The sequence below is a fragment of the Alligator mississippiensis genome, chromosome 1, assembly GCF_030867095.1.
Source record: "Alligator mississippiensis isolate rAllMis1 chromosome 1, rAllMis1, whole genome shotgun sequence".
Classification (NCBI taxonomy): Eukaryota; Metazoa; Chordata; order Crocodylia; family Alligatoridae; genus Alligator; species Alligator mississippiensis.
The window spans coordinates 450,057,872-450,078,013 of NC_081824.1; the positions used below are offsets into that span (position 1 = coordinate 450,057,872).

The following is a 20,142-nucleotide window of genomic DNA, read 5'->3' on the forward strand; positions in this document are numbered from 1 at the left end:
CCGGCGGGCAGCAGAGGGGAGGGAGCCCGGCCCCGCGGGGGGAGCGCACGGGCCGGGCCGGGCCGGGCCAAGCGGGGCTGCGACCGCCGCCTCCCGCAGTGCCCGGCCCGGCCCGGCCCGGCCCGGCCCTGCCGGCTGCAAACGCCCCGGTCCCCAGACAGGCACGGACCCCGTGTTGTTATATTGGAGTAGACATAGGTGCCTCTGTATACAAGGTACCGAGATCTGTATCTATCTCTCTCCCCCTCCACCCATGCGCCGCCCGGGTCCCAGTCCCAGTGCCCCCGAGCCGGGCCGGGCCGGGCCGGGCAGGACGAGGTGGGCGCGGGCAGGCGGCCGTGGCGGAGCTGCGCTGCCCGCACCAGGCAGGTCCCCGCGTGTCCTGCGCATCCCCGGGGCTGGGCCGGGGCAGTGCGGGCAGCACCTCTGGTCCCGCTGCACCCTCGGGCTGTGGCATCCCACCCACACGTGCTTGGCTTCCCCGCTGGTCTGGTGCGTTCAGGGCTTTGCTTCTCTTTCTACCTCCTGTTTTACTGTGTTGGTGTCAACTGAAATAGCAGGTCAGGTCCTGCCCGTGGGCACGATCCGTTCTGCCCCGCGGGAGATTTTGGTGGCGGGTGGGGAGGGGGCGCGGGGCAGGAGCAGCTCTGGTTTAAATCTCAGGGCGTTTGGGGGGGGTTGGGGAGCTGCTGGGAGGAGCAGGACTGACTAGTACCACTGAGATGAGTTTTCTTTGGCACAGGTGCATGCAGAGCTCAGGAACACAGTTACTGTCTTGGCTGCCCGTACGTTGCCTTTTTATTTGTATTTCATTTTATTCTTTTAGAGTCGCTGAGATTTTCATGAGGGGTGGGAGCTGCGGGTGACTCTTCTCGGGCTTGGATGTGAGATTGCAGCAGTTCCTGCATCCCCTGGTGTGACAGAGCTGGGAGATGGAGGCATGGATGGAGACGGAGCGTCCTGTGCTCTGGGGGCTCCTCCAGCCCCTCCTCAGCCACATGAAGCTAAGAGACTGTGGGGGCTCAGGTGCTAAGGCCCCTTCTCGTAGGCCTGCCTGCCTGGACTTTACAGCCACCACACGATCGCACCATAAAATCCAGCTGCACTGCAGAGTCGTTGCATCCAGTGCCCCTGGGCTGGGCTGGAGAGCAGGTCCCTGCCTGCTTTCCTAGATGTGCATCGGAGGAACGACGCCTGTAATTCGCCCTTATTCACTGTTCATCTGACATCTCATAGTTCCTGAGTTGTTTGCAGGACAGCACCTCCTTTTTCCTCAGCCCCTTTCCATGCATGTCCAAATGTCCCTGCCCGTCTCTTCCTCAAGTGGATTTTTCTAAACCCGGGGTTTTCTCCCCCGCCTACTTCTGGACACTGAAGCCTGTCAGGTTCCTCCCAGAATAAATGTGTCGAGATAGATGGAGTCAAGGAGACCTGCAATCGTGTACGGGGAGCCCGGGGGTGAGCTGCGAGGATGCGTGCCATTCATGTGCCAGGCTGACGGGTGCAGGTAAAGACTCTGGATCTGCAGATAATACATGGATCAGTTTTGTAGGATGAACCTGCGCTGTACTCCGGTTTGTCCTTTGTGGATAGGTTAGGCTGATGTAAATGGCAATCGCCTCTTCCTGGATCGATACTGAAATGCAGAGTGTCCCTCCAGATCCTTTGTGTGAGAGATCCTTCAGCTGAGGAGTTGCTCGGGTTATCCCTGGCAGCCAAGTGTTTCTCTTTTCTTTTCTTTTCCCAAGATGGGAGGTGTTTGCATGCCTGGCTTGGTAAAACTCAACCAGAAGCCGTTCAGGATTTGAGCAGTGATGACTTGAAACCACGGCGAGCAGCGTGAGAACAGTGTACCGTGGCACGCACTGCAGACGCCTGCGCTGCTCCCCTTAGTCAGGGCAAGCCTCCGTTCACCAAAGAGGTTTCCTGACGGGAGGGATTCAGTAGCCGAGACTTGCTGAGGACATGGCCAGATAATGAGGGACCCTCATCTAAATACACCCAGTAGCAAAGGGTGTAGGCTACACCACTAATAAATCACTGTTACATACCCCTCTCTAGGCATCAACTACAGAAATGATCCCTGAAAGTACCTACTCATAACCATTGTCACCACATACTCAATGTATGTTTAATTGGTGCGGGCTCTTTTCCACCCCGCAGAAGGGCTGAGAAATGATGGTTCAAGTGCAGCTGGTTTTATGAACCGAGGGATTTACTGGTGCAGGTGGGTGTGTACTGGTCTGGGTGGGAGCCTGGTGTTAATGATTGGCAGTAGATTTAGGGGAATGCTTTTTATTAGGGCAGCACTGAAAGATATTTTTGGGCTGAAACCAAAGACTGATTATTGAGCTGCCAAAGCGGGTCATAGGGATCTGATTGCTGCTCTGCAGCCCGGCAGCTTGGACAGCAGCGTCTGGCTGGTAGGTGTGGGGGGAAGGAGTGTGGGGGGGGGCAGATCGAGGGAGGGAGTCAGTAGGGCAGGGGCAGGGTTAGCTGGCCTAATAAAAAATATCACATTGACCCAAAGAGCCTTGTCTGCCCATGTCTTTAGACCAACACAGATAGCAGATTCAGGCTGACCTGGACAGGTTGGATCAATGGGCAGAGAGAAATAGGATGCAATTTAATAAAGATAAATTTAAGGTACTCCACCTGGGAAGGAGGAACCCCCAGCACACCTATAGGTTGGGGAGTATCCTTCTCAGCAGCTCGGAGGCAGAGAGGGATCTTGGAGTCATAATTGACTCCAAGATGAACATGAGCCGGCAGTGTAACGAGGCCATCAACAAGGCCAATCGCACCTTGTCGTGCATTAGCAGGTGCATGATTAATAGATCAGAGGAGGTGATGCTCCCCGTCTATGCAGAACTGGTCAGGCCACAGTTGGAGCACTGTGTCCAGTTTTGGGCGCCGCACTTCAGGAGGGACGCAGGGAATCTGGAGAGTGTCCAGAGGATGGCCACTCGCCTATACAACCTATACCCCTCAATGCCTACCGCCCAGTCGTGTGTAGAATCCCACCATGTCTCGGTTAGTCCGACTAGGTCGTACTGTGTGCTAGCAAGCAAGAGTGCGAGCTCCTCCTGCTTGTTCCCCATACTCCTGGCATTTGTATAAAGACATTTTAATCCCCCAAAGGGGGCTCTTGGTGTCCCTGTGCCTTGATGGCATATATTCCCTTTATTACTTACCTGGTGTGGTCTGGTGCCTTGTTTATGGCTTACCAACCCCTTAATACTTACCTGGTGTGATCTGGCATCTTGTTTGTCATTTACCAGCCCTGGGTTCTCTTCAACCACCGGTTCCCCAACCCCCGTCGAGCCTAGTTTAAAGCTCTTGGGAGGAGATCAGCCAAGCTGCGGGCCAACAGATACTTACCTCTGGGGGAGAGATGAAGATCATCATCTCCCAGGAAGCCTCCTCCCTGCAAGTGCTGGTCATGGCTGTAGAATCCGAAGCTCTCCTGAAGACACCGACTCTGGAGCCGCCGGTTGACTTCTTTGATGCAGGCACCCTGGCGTCTCTGGCTGCTGCCAACCAGAAGGATGGAAGAAAATACAACCTGTGCCCCAGTCTTCTTGAGGCTGTCTCCCAGTTCATGGAAGTCCTTCATGATGCAGTCAGGGCTGGTCCTAGCCGCATCGCTGGTTCCCACTTATCCCAGATCACCTGTTCCCTCTTATCTGGGGTGACCTGTTTCTGCGCCTGGGCCACCCGTCAGAGTTCCTCCAAACTGGGGTTTGAACTCCTGCCCAGCTAGGCAATCAGCAGGGAGTTCAAGTGCTTCCCTAAGGGGTGACCCTTCCTCCACTGGGATGTTCTCTAATTCCTCCCTGAGAGCCTCGGCTTCCTCTGCCACTGACTGACTGGGCTCCTCCCTGGGGCTGTCACTTAGCTTGACCCCGGGGTCATTGGTTCCCTCAGCAGCCAGCTGGTTGCTGCAGTCAGGGGGTCTCTTCCTTATCCCCCTCTTGCCTCCACAGCCACCTAGGTTACTTGGCTCTGGGCGGTTTCTCTATCTCCCCTCCTCACCTTCTTGCTCTGCCAGCGAGTCACTACATCAATGCGGATGGGATCTAGGATGTTTCCCCACGCTGCTCGCTTATGCTCCAGCTCTGTAATATCCCTCCCCACCAGCATGGGGGCAGGAGCATTTTCCATTGCTTCTATCTCCACTTCCAGTCCCTCCACCAGATGGGGAGACGTGCTACCTGTACTTTGGATGGCATGACATTAAAAAAAACAGTTAAAATAAAACAAAATCAAAATGTGGCACGTTTTCTTTCCTAGGTGGAACAGTATGAGAGTTCATGCTGTTTGGGGGTGTGGGAGGGGATGCACGTGGCTAGGCATGGGGATCCCTGCCAACCATGGGTTGCCTAGAGATCCCGTGGCGATGAGAGTTGGGAGTGCCAGGTGGGGCTGGGGGGATGCAAGGTGCAGGGCGCCTGTATGGGCAGGTGGGGGGAAGCTGTGCGGTGCAGGCATAGGGCAAGGCACGTGGTGGGATGGAGGGGGGCTGCACGGTCTGAGGATGCAGTAGGGGTGTGAGGAGTAACTGGGGCTTGAGCTGGGGCAACAGCTGCAGGCATGGGTGGGTGTAAAGCATGCCTGGAGGATCCCTTGTAGCGGGCAGACGGTGCTTGCCCTCGCTGGCTTAGGGATTACTGGTATAACAGTGCCTCTGCTGGCTCTAATCGAATACCAAAAACATCAGCTCTTCACTGAAACATTGTGTGTTGGAATCTTTGGTTTTAAAACAAAAACCCATTTGTTTTATTTGGTTTTTTTTTTTTGATTTGAAACCGTTTTTACTACCAGGAGTTTTCCCTTTTCACATTTCAATCAGAAGATATTTAGAGGAAAATCACAAACATAAAAGGCATTTGCAAAATTCTGCATGCTGGATATGGGTCATTGGCATTTCCTGCCCATAAGCAATCTGAAGTCTCTGGCAGGGTGGCTCAATGGTAGCACACCCTCAGCTGTTCCTTGCCCTAAGGAGTCCTGTCCCCTGAGCTCCAGGACTGAGACATGCTGGGATTCCCCTCTGAGCACAGACACATTTGAGCTTGTGACTGAGACTGCACACAACTAGACCCTGCTCACACTGGCCGAGGCAGGGGCAAGGAAGCCCATAAAGACTATTTCCCAGAGGACCGGGCGGGGGGGGTGTCATGAAGGACACTGGGAAGGAGAGCACAGAGCAAAAAGCAGAAGGGACATACCTCCAAGAAGAGCCAAGTCCCATCCATGAAGTGAAGGAGGGGAGGGCTTCTCCTAGCCACTGCACCGCTCCTGATGCCCACAAGCCTCCCTGACCCCAGCAGCCCCCAGCACCACCTGTCTCTCTCCATCCAGGGGAGCTGGCCAGAGACAGAAAGGCCCCAGCCCCCGGGCCCCAAACAGTGATGCCAGAGCCACCGGTGATGGCAACATATGGGGCATTCACTTCCCCATGGGCAGTGGCAGCAACACCAGGCCCTTGAGCAGCCTCCCCCTGCCCTGTTCCAGCCCCTCTGGCAAAGACTTTGCTCCCCACAGCTGCCTCTGCTCATGGCCAGGGCCCGCTCAGATGTCTCATGTCCCGCTCCTGGCCCAGGGGAACAGTCCTGCAGCTGCCTCTGGTGCAAAGGCTGTGCTTTGTGGGCTGCTGTCTCTGATCTCTGCCCCACCAGCACCCAGTAACACAGCAAGGCAAGCTGTAACCTGGCACCTTTATGGATGGGGAGCAGGGGATGGGGGCAGAACAAAGAAGTCAGAGTACACTTTGAGTAAACACCACCTACCTGAGATGTACGAAGCAGGTATAGGGTCTCTTTTAAGACACAACTGGCCTAGACGTAACTCCTAACTGCTGGCTAGTTTCCAGGTTTTTATAGAAATTCACCAGGCAGCAGCCTGGGACACTCGCTTGTAGCTTTCAAAATGCCTGGGGAAGGAAGCAAGGGCTGTCTCCTCACCCTTGGAATTTTATCTGGCCGGGCCACCTGCTTCACCAGCCTGAACCAAGAAGAAATCTGGGAGAGACAGGGGTCACCTGGGATAACTCAAGTGAGGGGCAGAGAGGGAAGGGATTTCTTCACGGCACCTCTCAGTGGGAGACCTGCAGGATGCATGTTCAGAGGCGTCAGGGTGCAGCCCCCATACCTCTGTCTCAACATGCTCCCCTTGTTTCTACACGCTGGAACAGCTCAGGGGTCCCAATGAAGAGGAAGGTCTCCCTCCCTGCACTCCTCCCTCCTAGGGGATGCAGTGGTCTGGCTGGACTCCCCCTGCCTGGGACCAGGATCCTGGGGGGTTGCAAGGGTCCCTCAGGCAGCTCCACAGCAGTACATGTTCCCAGGACCTTCATTGAGCCAAACGGCTAGAGCACGAGCAGGAAGGCCTTAGTATTTCCAATGGGAGAATACATTATGCTGCATTTCACCCACAGAACATCTTCATACTTTCCTCACCCTTCCACAGGAGAGGCAGGACCTGCCACCGGCTGCATCTCCTTCACCCCTGGTACTCTACTGCCTCCTGCCCAGTGGTCCCTCCAGAAGGGCAGGGACCTTGCTGCACAGCAGGACAGGGGAGTGAGGCCTCGAATCAGAACAATTCCTGTTCCTGAGGGTTGGAACAAGCTCCAATGGTCTGGAAAGAGAAGGGCTGGGAAGTCACAGAGACATCTGGCCTGGAAAGTGTTGTGGGCCCTTGTCTGTTCCCATTGCATAGCTCAGGAAAAGACAGAGACCAACCACAGGGGTGCCATGTTGGGTTCTGGTGCTGGAGTATCAGTGAATGCATTAGAGAGAGTAACATGAGGGGAAGGGAGCAGCAGGCACCCAGTGGTGCACAGCTCTGGAGAGGCTGAAAAGCAACACAAGCCATAAAGGCTCAGGGGGTGGTAGTAGCAGCTACTTGCAGACCCCACTGGGCATGGGGAGGCCTGGGAGAGGGGTGATGTTGCGGTGAGGAAAGGTGAGGTCAGGGTGCAGGGCAGAGAATACTTCCCAGCCACAAATGTCCTCCTTCCTGCTATTCAAGAGCCTCACACCAGAACATCAGGAGGGGAGAGAAAGCTGGCAGGCAGCAAAGGACAGTCCCTGGGAGTCATTTGAAGCCAGTTGTCTTGGGGAGGACACCCTATCATGTAGTCACTTCTTCCCCAGGGAGCACTGACTGGTTTTAGAGATTGCTGGGAAATGCACAGGCTCCAAGGGTGCTGCAAAAAATCATCTCCTCCTTATCTCCTCCCCCCAACACCTGGGCTGGCCTTGCCTGAGGTGTTCCTCATAATCCCTCCCCACAATCAAACCTTGGGGGGCTGGGCCTCTGGGCTTCTATTGTGCCCTACAACGGATAAAGCCTGGAGGAACTCTTTCTGCAGTCTACCAACATGAAGATGCTTGACAAAATGCAGCCACTGGTGGGTGCTGAGCAGGGAGACAGCACCAAGCCCTTCCTGCACTGCTGGCAGAATTAGGGATGCTTCTGGGTGTGGATGCACTGATGCTGGGGTTGCTGCAACAGGAGAAGCTCCTTCCACACTCAGAACAATGATGTGGCTTCTCCCCTGTGCGGATGCGCTGGTGCTGGGCCAGGTTGCAGGACCAGATGAAGCTCTTCCCACACACAGAGCACCCATGTGGCTTCTCCCGTATGGACAAACTGGTGTTTGGCCAGGCTGGAAGAGTGGAGGTAGCTCTTCTCACACACAGAGCACTGATGTAGCTTCTCCCCTCTGTGGATAAGCTGGTGCCGGGCCAGACTGGAAAATTGTCTGAAGCTCTTACGACACTCCAAGCACTGATTTGGCTTCTCCCCGTGTGGATGAGCTGACCTTTGGCCACAGTGGAAGAGCAGGTGAAGTTCTTGCCAAAGTCAGAGCATTTATGGGACTTCTCCCTTGTGTGCATGCACCTGTGCCTGGCCAGGTTGGCAGACTGCCTGAAGCTCTTTTCACACTTTGTGCAGGAGTGTAACTGCTGCCTGCTTTGCACACACTGGTGCTGGGACAGGCCTTCCCTGTTGATGAAGTTCTTCCTGCACTTGGTGCAGTGGTGTGTCTTCCTTCCCAAGTGTGCGTGCTGATGCTGAACCAGCAAGAAGAAACATGTGAAGGTCTTACAACAAGTGACACAGCAGTAATGATTCTGCTCCCTGTGCACATGTTGGTTCTTCATGAGCTCTGAGCTGCAGACCACAATCTTTCCCCTTTTGGTGAAGCAATGGGGAGCTGTCCAGAATGGATCTGGCAGTGAGCAGCCGGGGTCGGGAGGCAGGTGAAGCTCTTCCCACAAATAGTGCATACGTGGGGCTTCTCTCCAGCATGCCTTATCTTGTGCAGAGCCAGGAGTGAGAGCCAGCTAAAGCTTTTCCTGCGCTGAGGGCAGGGGTGGGCTCTCCCCCTGGGCTTGGTAGTGAGCTCCGGTTTCCCTCCAAGGCCACCCCACTGCCTTGCTTTACATGCAGTCTCTCTCTTTGGTGGACCTTTTCTTTACGCCTCTTCAGGTCTCTCAGCACCAGAAAATCTTCCCTGAACCCAGGTCCTTTTCTGGCTTCTTTCCCTTCTTAATTCTCACAAGCAACTGGAGATGGGACCTGATTCATTGCTACATTCTCCTTTCACTTTGGGGGTCTCTCCTGGCCCTTGTGCCGTTGGTGCTTCGTAGGGCTCAGGGAGTCTATCTCACCCAAACACCCTTGGGAAGCCCACGGTGGCTCCAGATTTGCAGGCCCTTCCTTAGGAGGCATCTCCTCAGCTCTGCTCAGCAGCCAGCTACCTCCTACATGGGGAAGAGAAAATCCAGATTAGTCCCCACCCTGCTGCCAAGGGACACATACAGCTATTCCTTCTGCTGGGATGGGCCTATGGGGAGGACTGGACTTGGCACTTGTCTATCCTCAACTCAACAAGTTCTTCCTACCATGACCCCAAGTGCTGGGGATGTGGCAGTGCCAGGTGCCTGTGCCAGCCTAACCTTTCCTACTCACTGCAGTTCTGAGCCAGACTCTAAGGTTTCTGGCCCAGCTCTCAGTCCTAGCACCTAACGCCCTGCAGGGAGAAACACGTGGGCCATGTATGCTTGGACAGTATCTGGATGGCTTCATGTTGTAATAAGCTGAAGTTGAGACCAGAATGATCTGCTAAAAGGAAAAATGAGGCTCTTGAACGGCTTCTCTTTCCCACCACACTAGTGAGTCCAGGGGGAGATTATGCTGGGTAGGGGTGTACTGCTAAAGATTTTTTGGGCCAATTCTGATGGCCCGTTATTAATGAGCCATATAGGCCGAGAGTGACCTGATTGCCAACACGCAAGCCTGGTGTCTCTAGTGGCTTATAGAATAGAGAAGATCCCACACAACTTACTGATTTGTTTGATGCGCCTGGATGGGGGAGTTTTTAGCTACTTGCACGATTTCACAATGATTGCACACTTAATTCATACACCACAATTTTATTTTAAAATTCTTTGCTACGCATATAACACTGCCTAGCTTTAAGAAATACCACAAACATTAAGAACACAATAACTACATATATCAGAAACAATGCTCCAAATGGACTTCTTTAAAACAATTACAATTACAACTAACTATATAGTTTTAACTAGAAAAGTTATTACTATATTATACTTACAGTCCTAGAATTCCAAGAAGCCAAACACCTAAATATAGTTTCATTCCTCAGTAGTACAATTTAATGGGTTGGCCTCAGTAGTACAGTTCAATGGGCTAGCCTCAGTAGTACAGTTCAATGGGCTGGCCTCAGCAGTGATAGGAACAAGTCCCCTTCCTTCAGTCCCACTCGGGCGCTCTGTGGCTTCAGCATGAACTAAGAGATTTGTGTTCACTGAGAGGGTGGTTCAGGTGATCAGTCTGATCTGGCCTACACTTGCGATTCTTCCTTCGTTGTTCTGTGTCATATTGAATGAAATAGTTTGAATGTTTGTAAAGGTTGCTCATTAGCCAGTTTCGGGAAGAAGATAAGATTTATCTCCTTATTTAGTTTATTGTTTTGGGGACTACGTGCAAAAGGTCCTGACTTCGCTTAAAGTCTTAATTTAAATTTCATCTTTTAGAAATCTTTTACAAAGAGAGCAAATATCCTGAATTCCAAAAGATCAAACCCTGAGGCCTTTTGACCAGGTTGGTAAGAAAAGGGCATTTGCAGTGATATGGAAGTTTCCCAAAGGTAATTTAAAATGCTCAACAAAGGTAAAAGAATCTGTTGAGTAAGATCCGGGCCCAAATTTGGGAGCAACCATATGTTGAGTAGGAGGAGCCCTCTGATGGCAACTCGCTCAATAAAAACGGTAACTTGCTGTCCCAATTTGAAGGTGACTATACTTGTAGAACAACGAAGGAAAAATCACAAGTATAGCCCGGTTCAGACTGATCGCCTGAAACCACCCTCTCCGTGAACACGAATCTCTTAGTTCACGCTGAAGCCGCGGAGCACCTGAAAAGGACTGAAGGAAGGGGTCTTAGTCCTATCACTGCTGAGGCCAGCCTATTGAATTGTATTGCTGAGCCCATTTCATTGAACCGTACTACTGAGGCCAACCCATTGAATCGTACTACTGAGGAATGAAACCATATTTTGGTATTTGGCTTCTTGGAATTCTAGGATTGTAAGTATATTATGAAAAATAATAGTATTGATTCAAATTTAACTTTTAGTTGTAATTGTAGTTGTTTTTGTAACACTAATTCTTATAGTATTGTTTGAGAAGGAAGTGCATTCGGAGCATTGTTTCTGATATATGTAATTATTGTGTTTTTAATGTTTGTGGTGTTTCTTAAGGCTAAGCAGTGTTATATACGTAGCAAAGAGTTTTAAAATAAAATTGTGTTGTATAAATTAAGTGTGTAATCATTGTGAAATCGTGCAATCAGTTAACTACTCCCCCAGCCAGTGCATCAAAACGAATCAGTAAATTGTGTGGGATTTTCTCTATTCCATAACCCACTAGAGACATTCTGCAAGTGAGGTTACCTTCAAATTGGGACAGTAGGTTACAGTTTGTATTGAGTGAGTTGCCGTCTTGGGCCCCTCCTACCCAAACCTGTCACTACTCCCAAATTTGGGCTCGGATCGTTCTTAACAGATTCTTTTGCTTGGTAATTAGTTTCTTTTGTTGACCATTTTAATTACTTTGAGGAATTTCCATATCACTGAATTGACTTTTATTTCCAATCTTTTAAAAGTCTCCTAGGGTTTGATCTCTCGGAATGTGGGATGTTTGCTTAAGGGTCATTTTTATGTTCACTTTTTTAAAGGCCTCTAAAGATAAAATTCAAGAGTTAAGACTTTGAGCAAAGCTAGGACCTTCCACACGTAGGCCAAAACAATGGCCTAGATCAGAAGATGAATCTTGTCTTTTTCCTAAACTGGCTAATGGGAAACTATTACAGGCATTCAGACTATTACATTCAATATGACACCTGGAAGCTTGGAGAGCAACGTCTAGCTGGTAAGTGTCTGGGGGGAATGGGGTGGGAGGGGCATATTGAGGTCCCTGTGTTGAGGGAGGGAGTGGGGCTGGGGCAGATGTTGCCCAGATGGGGCCAGAGCCCCAAGCAGCTGGTTCAGGAGTCATGGGATGGCTGTCTCCTGCCACAGTGCACAACCCCGGGAGAGGCATGGGGGGCACATGCCACCTGGATCTGTGCGCAGGGCAAGGGTGGACTGCTGCTGCAGGCTGGGGCCAGAGCTGTGCTCTTGCTGGTGGGTGTTTTGGCCAAGGCTGCAATCAGGGCAGGCAGCAGAAGTGTTGGGAGGGGGGTTACGGCAAATTTTGGGGTGGCTGCAGCCCCTGCTTCAGCGCCGCCACCTGCACCAAGTGCAGCCCCTGCCCAGCCCCACTGCAGCCCTGCACCAAACACGCACCAGGAACAGCCCAGCCCAGCCCAACCCAGGGTTGATTTCTGGGGCTTGTCAGCCGTCAGGAGTGTGCAGGGAGCACTGCCTTACACTGCACCAGCTACTTCTGTTGTACAGAAAATACTACTTCTGCTTGATAAGAAAAGCCCAGGTTTCAAACCTCATCCCTCCAAGAAATGTTCTGGAAGCGGAGGATTCAGAGCTGTGGTCTCCCTTCTGGAAGGAGCAGCAGGGTGCTTCCTACCTGTTCTGTAACAGCCAGAACCAGAGGGATTATTAAGCAATACTATGTGCTTCTTGGAGGCATTTGGTATTTTGCTTAAACAGGTAATATTAGTTAATATAAGCTTTTAAGTTTGTAAACTGCAAATGTAACTTGTCTGTCATAAGTTTAATCAAAATGATAAATTCACTGTTCATGGGACTGACTGGTCCCCAGAGGCAAAGCTGTAGCTGGGAGATTAGCTGGCCTAACGGTTTTTTGCTCAGGGTTCAGCCTTAGCGATAAAAACTAGATCTAACTGCTTGGCACACCCAACATATTCTAGGAAAGCATATCCCAAAAAAGCATATTCAAATGAAGCCTAAAAGGGGTTGGGATTTAGGCAGAGCGATGACAATTTCAAACCTTAAGGTGCTGCATCATAATTTGCTTATTGGATAAACCTGAGTCTGAGTAGTCATCTTTTATGATAGTTTCATCACCTTTCAATCCCATAGGGTAACAGCTATAGGGCAACATTATGAGTGGCCCTGAGGCCAACAGATTAACATAAGACTAGGTATAAAAAGCACGTGCATCAGGTAACCAGCAGGAAGGAGGGAATAGAATGGTTGTTTCTGGCCCACGCCCGGACCCCAGACTCCCAGTGTGAGTGAGGATCGGGTCCCTGTTCCTGATCAAGGGATCTTCCCCGGTAATCCCTCTGACAGCGTCGATCATCAGGGACCCCTGACTTCACTGGAATCACTTGGCGCACACCTGGCATCGAGGGACTATCGATAAGTTGCCAACCCATGTCTGTCTATTTGTTGTTTTGAACAGCCCAGTGTGGCTAATACCCTCGCAGTGCCCAGTTGGCCTACGACAGATTGAAAGATTCCTATGACCGTACATCCACTCCCTGCATGACAAGGACCATCATCTCCTGAAGGCTTCTCCCTGCTTTGCCTTCTCTTTCATCCTTCAGTCCCCACCCTTCACTGGCCATCAAGTCCTGAGTAGAAACCTTGAATTCATTGGATCCCTTCCCCAAATCCCAGTTGGTTATTCTGCGTCCAGTACCCAGTCAGAAACACGCTTTAACTACGGCCCCAAACAGGATATTGAGGTCCCACACCTGACTTAATCAGTGAGGACAGGTGCATCTCTGGGTCTCTGATGATGAGGACCAAGGGGAAATCTCGAGGTCAGAGGACCTGCTGCCAGGTGATTTGTGGCTGTCCCATCCACCTGACTCCCCTCTCACAAATGCTCCATGCCCAGGGTGAAAGGGGGCCTGAAAACTGCAGACCTGCCCCGTGCTGCCATCCCTGAGTGCTAACCTCAAATAGCTTATGCTGTCATGTGTCCAGGCAAGTGTTTCACTCTTTGAAATTCAGAGCTGTGGAGACAAGCACCTGTCCCATTGTTCTCCCCCTGACTACAGCTGTTAGGGGACAATAGAGCTTGCTGTCTTCCTTTTTAGGCTCAGATCTGGTTTCCTTGGGACACCATGATTTTAAATTTCTCTCTTTACTCCCCATTGTAGGAGTTGATTCCCCAGCCCAAGTAGCCATACCTCTCTAACACCCTCTCTCAGGGCAAGATGGGATTTGTAGTCCCCCATGGAAATCCACATGGTGTGCAGAAGAAGCTCTGCGTAGCCATGGCTCTTGGGTGAGAGAGGCTGGGGTTGTCCCTGACATCTCCTGGTTGGGTCGACCTGGAGCACAGGACGTGTCTAATCCTGGTCTTAGGCTGCATGAAGTGGCTCCATGGAGTTAGTTGGATTCAGAAGTTTTCTGTTGTGATGGGAAGGGAATACCCCATCGTTTGCAGCAGAATTTCCCCAAACCTGTTCCCACTCTTAGGCCCAGAGTGTCACAAAGCCTGAGACTCCCCCCAAAGTCCATGTGAAGGTTCATACCAAGGCCTTTGTCCCGGTGCAGATTCCTGTGATGTGGAGGCTCCCTGGGACTCATCAGCAGAGGAAATCCCCATGGGCTCATTCCCTGTACCAGACTTTGCCCTAAAAACAGTGTCACAGGCCTGCTAGGCACTGTGAGTGTATCAATTTTTTCACAGGCCAACTGGGCTGTTTGATTCAGTTTTGGATAGCGGAGGTAAAGTTGGGAGTGAAATAAAGGCAAATTTATTATAGCTTACACACACAAAACAGTTAACAGAAAGTTATCTTTCTTTGGGGAGCTGACCTATACCCAGTAGCCAACAGTTATAAGAGGGGGTTGGGGGTTACTGATGCTCTTTGGGTGTCGAGCCCTTGTTAACCATATATATCGAAAAGGCTGGTAAGGACCTGACTCTTGGTGTGTTGGCAGCTCATCATGGAGAACATGAGGCAGCTCGTCCTCGGGCCCTGGGGTTTCCTGCTCTCCTGCCTCCACCAGAGGCCTGTCCCCACGATGGACCTTTGGGTGCTGCACGCACTGTGACCTAGGGACAAGACAAATGTGTCACTGGGGAGCCTTGATCCTGGAGGGAACATCCCCCAGACACGTGGAGGTGCAGATGGCAGCAATCAAACACTCTCACCTGGAGCTTCTCATCTTCTGCCTGCCCCAGCTGAAACCCCTCGGCCAGGTTAACAGCCCTGGCAGAGGCCTCCACTTGGCACCCGCACCCCCAGCTCTGCATGTCTTGGGGCAGGATGGCCAGGACTTGCTCCAGCACCACCAGCTCCAGGATCTGCTCCTTGCTGCAGTGCTGGGGCTCCAGCCAGCGCTGGCAGAGCTCCCACAGGCGGCGACAAATCTTCCTTGGGCCCTCGGCTTCCCAGTAGCAGAGGCCACGGGAGAGCTGGTGCCAGGCCTCTGGGGTGGGGAGCTCATCCCACAGTGCCAGCTGTGGGGTCGCAGAGGGCAGCTCGGTCTCACAAGGGGGTTGCATGGCCTGCATTGTGTCCTGCCCCCAAAGCTCCCGGTGCTGGACTGGCTCCGTCTGCAGCTGCTGTTTTACTGGCTGTGATGCCGACCGCTGTAGGGACTCCTGCCCCCCGTCCCGCTCTGCACGACACGAGGGACTTCTGCACCCTCAGCTCCTCCCTGCAGATCTACTGCCACGGGCTCCAGTGCAGCAGCCACGTCTCCCCAGGAGAGATCTCAGCTAGAAGGCGGCTCGGGCTCTCGCTGTCCCTGCACTCACGCACGGCGCCTGTTGGCAGCGTCTGGTGTGTGGGGCACCTGTGGGAAAGGCCACAGGACAAATCAGACCATGGATCGGAGACCCGGGATTGGGACTCTGCCCCAGCCTGAGGTCTGCCCAGCCCCGACACCCCCGACTGCCCCCACTCCCAGCAGTGTCGGAGCCGTCCTCCCTTCTCTGCAGCCCTAGCACTGGCTCCCAGGACTGGACTAGCTGCACAAAGGGTGCAAGCCCAGCTCCCTGCCACATCCCTGCAGGGCGGGTGACCACCTGTCCCTAACCAGGCAGGACAGTCGCCGTATGGGGACCTCAAGCCCCGTCCCAGGACACACAAGCCCGGGGCAGCATGTCTCCCAGGAGGGGTTGGGGACCCAGGGGGGCAGCGGCTAGGCTGGTGAGGGGGTGCTGTGGGCAGGATGCCTGGATCTTGTCTGCCAAAGTCTTGATGGTCCCATGCCCTCCTAGGAATCCCAGGTACTTTGATTCCCGTCTTCCTACTACACCTTTTTTTGGATTGGCCGCCATCCCAAGCTCCCTCAGTTGGTGCATATGACAATATCATTTATGTATGCCAACATGTACCTACCATGTAAGGCCAAAGCTCGGTTCATCAGTCTTTGGAAGGGGGCTGCCGCCCCGTGCAGGCTGAAGGGCATTCTACAAAATTCATATAGGCCCCATGGGGTCCCAAAAGCAGCTTTGGCATCGTCTTTTGTGGCCATGGGTATTTGCCAGTACTCTTGAGACAGGTCAAGCATCGTTATGTAGCGGGCCTGTCCTATTCTTTCTAAAAGCTGGGGCATGGGGAAGGCATCGAAAGCAGCTCCAGCATTTGAAATCTACACTGAGACGTAAGGTCCCATCAGGCTTTGCCACAGACCCCGTGAGGGGACTGTTACCCCTCGTCCAAGCATCTTTCAGAGCTCCTGCTTCATGGGGCCATATAAATGGTTGGGGTCAGGGCGCCATCACTCTCACACCACTCTTCTAGGCAGGGTGTGCGACCCACCCACGTTCCTCTCGAAAGACATCGCGGAAGGCGCAAATAACCCGAACCAAGTCTCCTCCCTGACTAGCTGCCAGGCGCTCTTCAATTTGTACTCTTTCCTCCCCTGGTGTCTCTCTAACATCCCCGCTTATTTCAGGGCCAAGTTCTGCACTTTCTAGTTCAGCCTCAGCCAACCACCGCTCGGCCTTCTTCCAGCTTTTAACAAGTTTACATGGAAAATCTGTTGCTCCCATTGATGCCCGGTTGGAATAGCTCGTCATCCACCAGCCCGGCGTGCCTTCTTATTTCCAAGGGCCTTGCCACTTTGTCAGCAGGTTACCGGCCATGGTGGGTAATAGGACTGACACCCTGTTGTTGACTGGCAGCTCTCTCCTCAGCCGCTCTGTCATGATGCCTCTTTGGTTTCTGTTGGATCTCCCTCAAATTTTCCAGGGCCACCTGCCTCGTGGGCAGCAAACAGGCCCTCAGAGCTTCACAATGAGCCTCAGCTCCTGTTGGGCTCAATGTGGGTTCCTTAAGAACTGCTAATAGCCCCCTGCGCCTGCGTCCATGCTCTGCACATGGACACACAAACACACTTTCCCTGCCACGAACCAGGGTCAACGTGTAGGGGGTTCACACGGGTGCATGTGCACCCCCTAAGTGTGGTGGTGCACCCCCTACAAAAAGGCACTGCCGACACTGCCAGCAGCAGCTGTGCTTGGTTGCCGATGCTTGGTTGGCGCTTGCCACCACTCCACCCCCTCCCACCACTGACAGCCACTGCACTCCTGCCTCTCCTGCTACTGCTGTGGCCCCCAGCCATGGCACGAGTCGTTCATGCCATGAACACAGATGCATGCACGCACACACACAGGCTTGCAGCCATTATGGGTCGCGCCCAAGCCACAGGCTTTTCACTTCCCCCATAACTATTGTCCATGGCCTCCACCGCTTCAGGTTCCTTGGGCCTTTCCCTGGGGGCTTGGGGGGAGCTATTCTCTTTCCACCTTCATTACGAGTAAGCCCGCAGTCTCGGGCACCACGTCCCCCTCGCTCACATCTGTAACAGGTAATTTCTTTAGGGCGCCACCTAACGGGGTCTCATCTTCTCTCCCCGCCTTCGTTTTGGGGCCCAGGTGGTCCCAGCGAGCGGCTCTCTGGGACAATGACTTCAGCCCGTTTCGAGCTTCTTCGTAGCTCTGTGGTAAGTGTCTTCTCGCCCGCTTCTGGGTGTGCGCCTCCAAATCGCTAGGGAATAGCTCTCAGAGAATCTCATCTGTGCGTCCTTCCTGACCACGCACCGGTGCTTTAAGCCTGAGCACCCTTTTCCCCGGCACCCCTCCCCTTGGCCTCTGCAAAGCGCCCACAGTCGCTGCAGGGCCCCTGGGGGCCGGTCCTGGCTGTGGGAAGGGCACGTTTCCCAGTGAGACCACGCCCCAAGACCCAGGTGCAGGGGGACCCCAAAATCCCTCCACGCCTGGTGCCATCAGGGATGCCTGGGGCCCCCCAAAGCTGCCCACATCTGCCAGCATTGGGGACCCTGACACCTCCCCAGTCCCAGGGGGACCCCAAGACCCCCCCCCAGCTGGCAGCACCGAGCCCCCCGAGCTGCGTGCTGGGGACCCCGAGACCCCCCAGGACTGGCAGTATTAGGGACCCCGAGACCCCCACGGTGCCGTGTGCGGGGGGGCCGATACCGCCCAGAGCTGGCAGCACCGGGGACCCCAGTACACCGCCAGAGCTGGGGTGGGGGGACCCCGAAACCCTCCCCGGAGCCCGGCGCTGCGGGACACTGAGCCCCCGAGAGCCGGCAGCACCGGGGCCCCCTCGCCCCGACCCCGGCGCGTCCCCCAGCCCCGGGCGGCACGGCCCTCCGCACCGGGGCGCGGGCAGGCGCCCGGGGCGTCTCCAGGCACAAGGGAAACTGCGGCCGGGCTGGAGGCTGGCGGGGGAAACTGAGGCAGGGCCGGGCCGGGGCGGGGCGGGGCTGGCGGGAGCGCGCGGGGAAACTGAGGCAGGGGCCGGAGGGGCCGGCAGGACAGGAGCCGCGGAGGGGGGCGGTCCGGTCGGGGCGGGGGAGACCGAGCAGGACGCTGCAGGTCCGGGGGAGCCGGGGCCCTGCCTCAGTTTCCCCACGGAGCAGCTCCTACCCCCACCTCCCCCGTCTTGCCAGAGGCTGCTGCCACCAAGGGGTTAACGCGGGGGCGGGGCGGCAGCAGCGGTACCGACCGGTGACGTCACGCGTGTGACGTCGATGGGAGGGGGCGGGGCGGGGCAGCTGCCGGGAGCAGAGAGCGGGTCCGTGCGGGGCGGGGCGGGGCGGGGCGGGGCTGGGAGTGAGGGGCGCTGCCCGGTTGGGCAGGGGCAGGGGCAGGGGCAGGGGCTGCGGGGTGGGTTGGGGAAACTGAGGCTGGAGCCGGGGCAGAAGCGCTGGTGGGGGCACAGGGGGCTCCTGCGCGGGGCTCTTCCCGGGAGCAGGTGCAGGGGCGGGGGGCTCGGGGCAAACAGGCAGGGCCCGGAGGCATCTGGCAGCACTGGAGGTGCGCGGGGGGGGGGGGAATGGAGAAACTGAGGCAGGGCCGGGGGCGGCCGGGGGTCTCCAGCTCTTGGAGCAGCCCTGCCCCAGGGGTCCTGCGGCGGTTACTGCTGTGGTCAGAGATTGGGGTAATGATCGGGGATGGGGAAATCGAACCGGAAGCCGGGGAAATGTTCAAGTCCCCGGCGCTCTGCTCATTCCCCCAGCTCTTCCTGTGGGTGCAGGACCCTGGAAATGATTAGGGAGCTGAGGGAAGCGATCAGAGAGCTTGGGACTCTCATCACGCGCGTGGTTCTTCTCTGGACTTTCTGAAGCTTCTCCACGTCGTTTTTGAACTGTGGATCCCAAAAGTGGGCGCAGTACTCCAGCTGCGGCCTCACCAAGGCCGAGTACAAGGGGAGAATGATGTCCCAGGATTTACTTGAGGATCGCTTCTCGGCCTCTTGAAGGCTCAGATCAAGTGTAGTACGTCACCTCGAAGTGGGACGCCAGCAACCACTTCGTGCCTAGCGGGAGCCTCACGCGCTTCGCGGACTGGCGCTTCCTCCACCGCGCCCGCCTCAACTGCCTGCCTCTCGACGGGGCCATCCGCTTCGGCCACCGGGACAAGAGGTGCCGACAGTGCGGCTACGCGGCCGAGACCCTCCCCCACGTGCTGTGCAGCTGCAAGCCGCACGCCAGGGCCTGGCAGCTCCGCCACAACGCTGTCCAGGACCGGCTGGTGAGGGCCATCCCGGCCGCTGCGGGGCAGGTCTCCGTCAACCGCACCGTCCCGGGCTGCGAGAGCCAGATGCGCCCCGACATCGTGATTACCAACGAGGAGGCCAAGAAGATCACCATCGTGGACGTCACCATCCCGTTCAAGAACCGGCGCCAAGCCTTCACCGACGCCTAGGCTCGCAAGCGGGAGAAGTACGCCCCGCTGGCCGACACCTTGAGGGGCCATGGCTACGACATGACGGTCGACGCGCTCATCGTGGGAACGCTCGGAGCCTGGGACCCCAGTAACAAGAGCGTCCTGCGTGCCTGCCGCGTGTCCCGCCGCTACGCCAAGCTCATGCGCTGCCTCTTGGTGTCCGACACCATCCGGTGGTCCCGCGACATTTACGTGGAGCACATCACGGGCCACCGCCAGTACACGGACCCCACCAGGAGAACAGCTGCCGGACCGGACCTAGAGGGGACCGTCTGAACCGCCCCCCTCTGCAACAGACGGACCTTCGCTTCAAGACGACTCACCAACAACGGACAACGACCCAGCGCCACCCGAAGAGGACCCCCGCGATAGACTGTATCTAGACTGAGATACTTCATCTTTGGACCACTTCTTCCACCATTGCGGACCATTGTCACGGGTATGTGTATTTCTATCC

General features: G+C 54.9%; 2 long non-coding RNA genes across 3 annotated transcripts; one reads left to right on the plus strand and one right to left on the minus strand.

The window, feature by feature from the left end:
* The first annotated feature begins 113 nt into the window (after positions 1 to 113).
* Positions 114 to 4,283, plus strand: LOC132248387 (uncharacterized). 2 transcript variants are annotated; one of them, XR_009459566.1, is made up of 3 exons: positions 114 to 215; positions 827 to 2,227; positions 3,282 to 4,283. It is a non-coding gene; the product is annotated as an uncharacterized LOC132248387 (long non-coding RNA). The 2 variants fall into 2 exon arrangements; XR_009459567.1 differs by having other exon boundaries at positions 116 to 215; positions 827 to 1,507; positions 3,282 to 4,282.
* A 9,655-nt stretch (positions 4,284 to 13,938) lies between these two features.
* Positions 13,939 to 18,220, minus strand: LOC132248391 (uncharacterized). The gene is made up of 3 exons (XR_009459571.1): positions 15,829 to 18,220; positions 14,634 to 15,280; positions 13,939 to 14,534 (listed from the first exon to the last, which is right to left on the minus strand). It is a non-coding gene; the product is annotated as an uncharacterized LOC132248391 (long non-coding RNA).
* Positions 18,221 to 20,142: the final 1,922 nt, after the last annotated feature.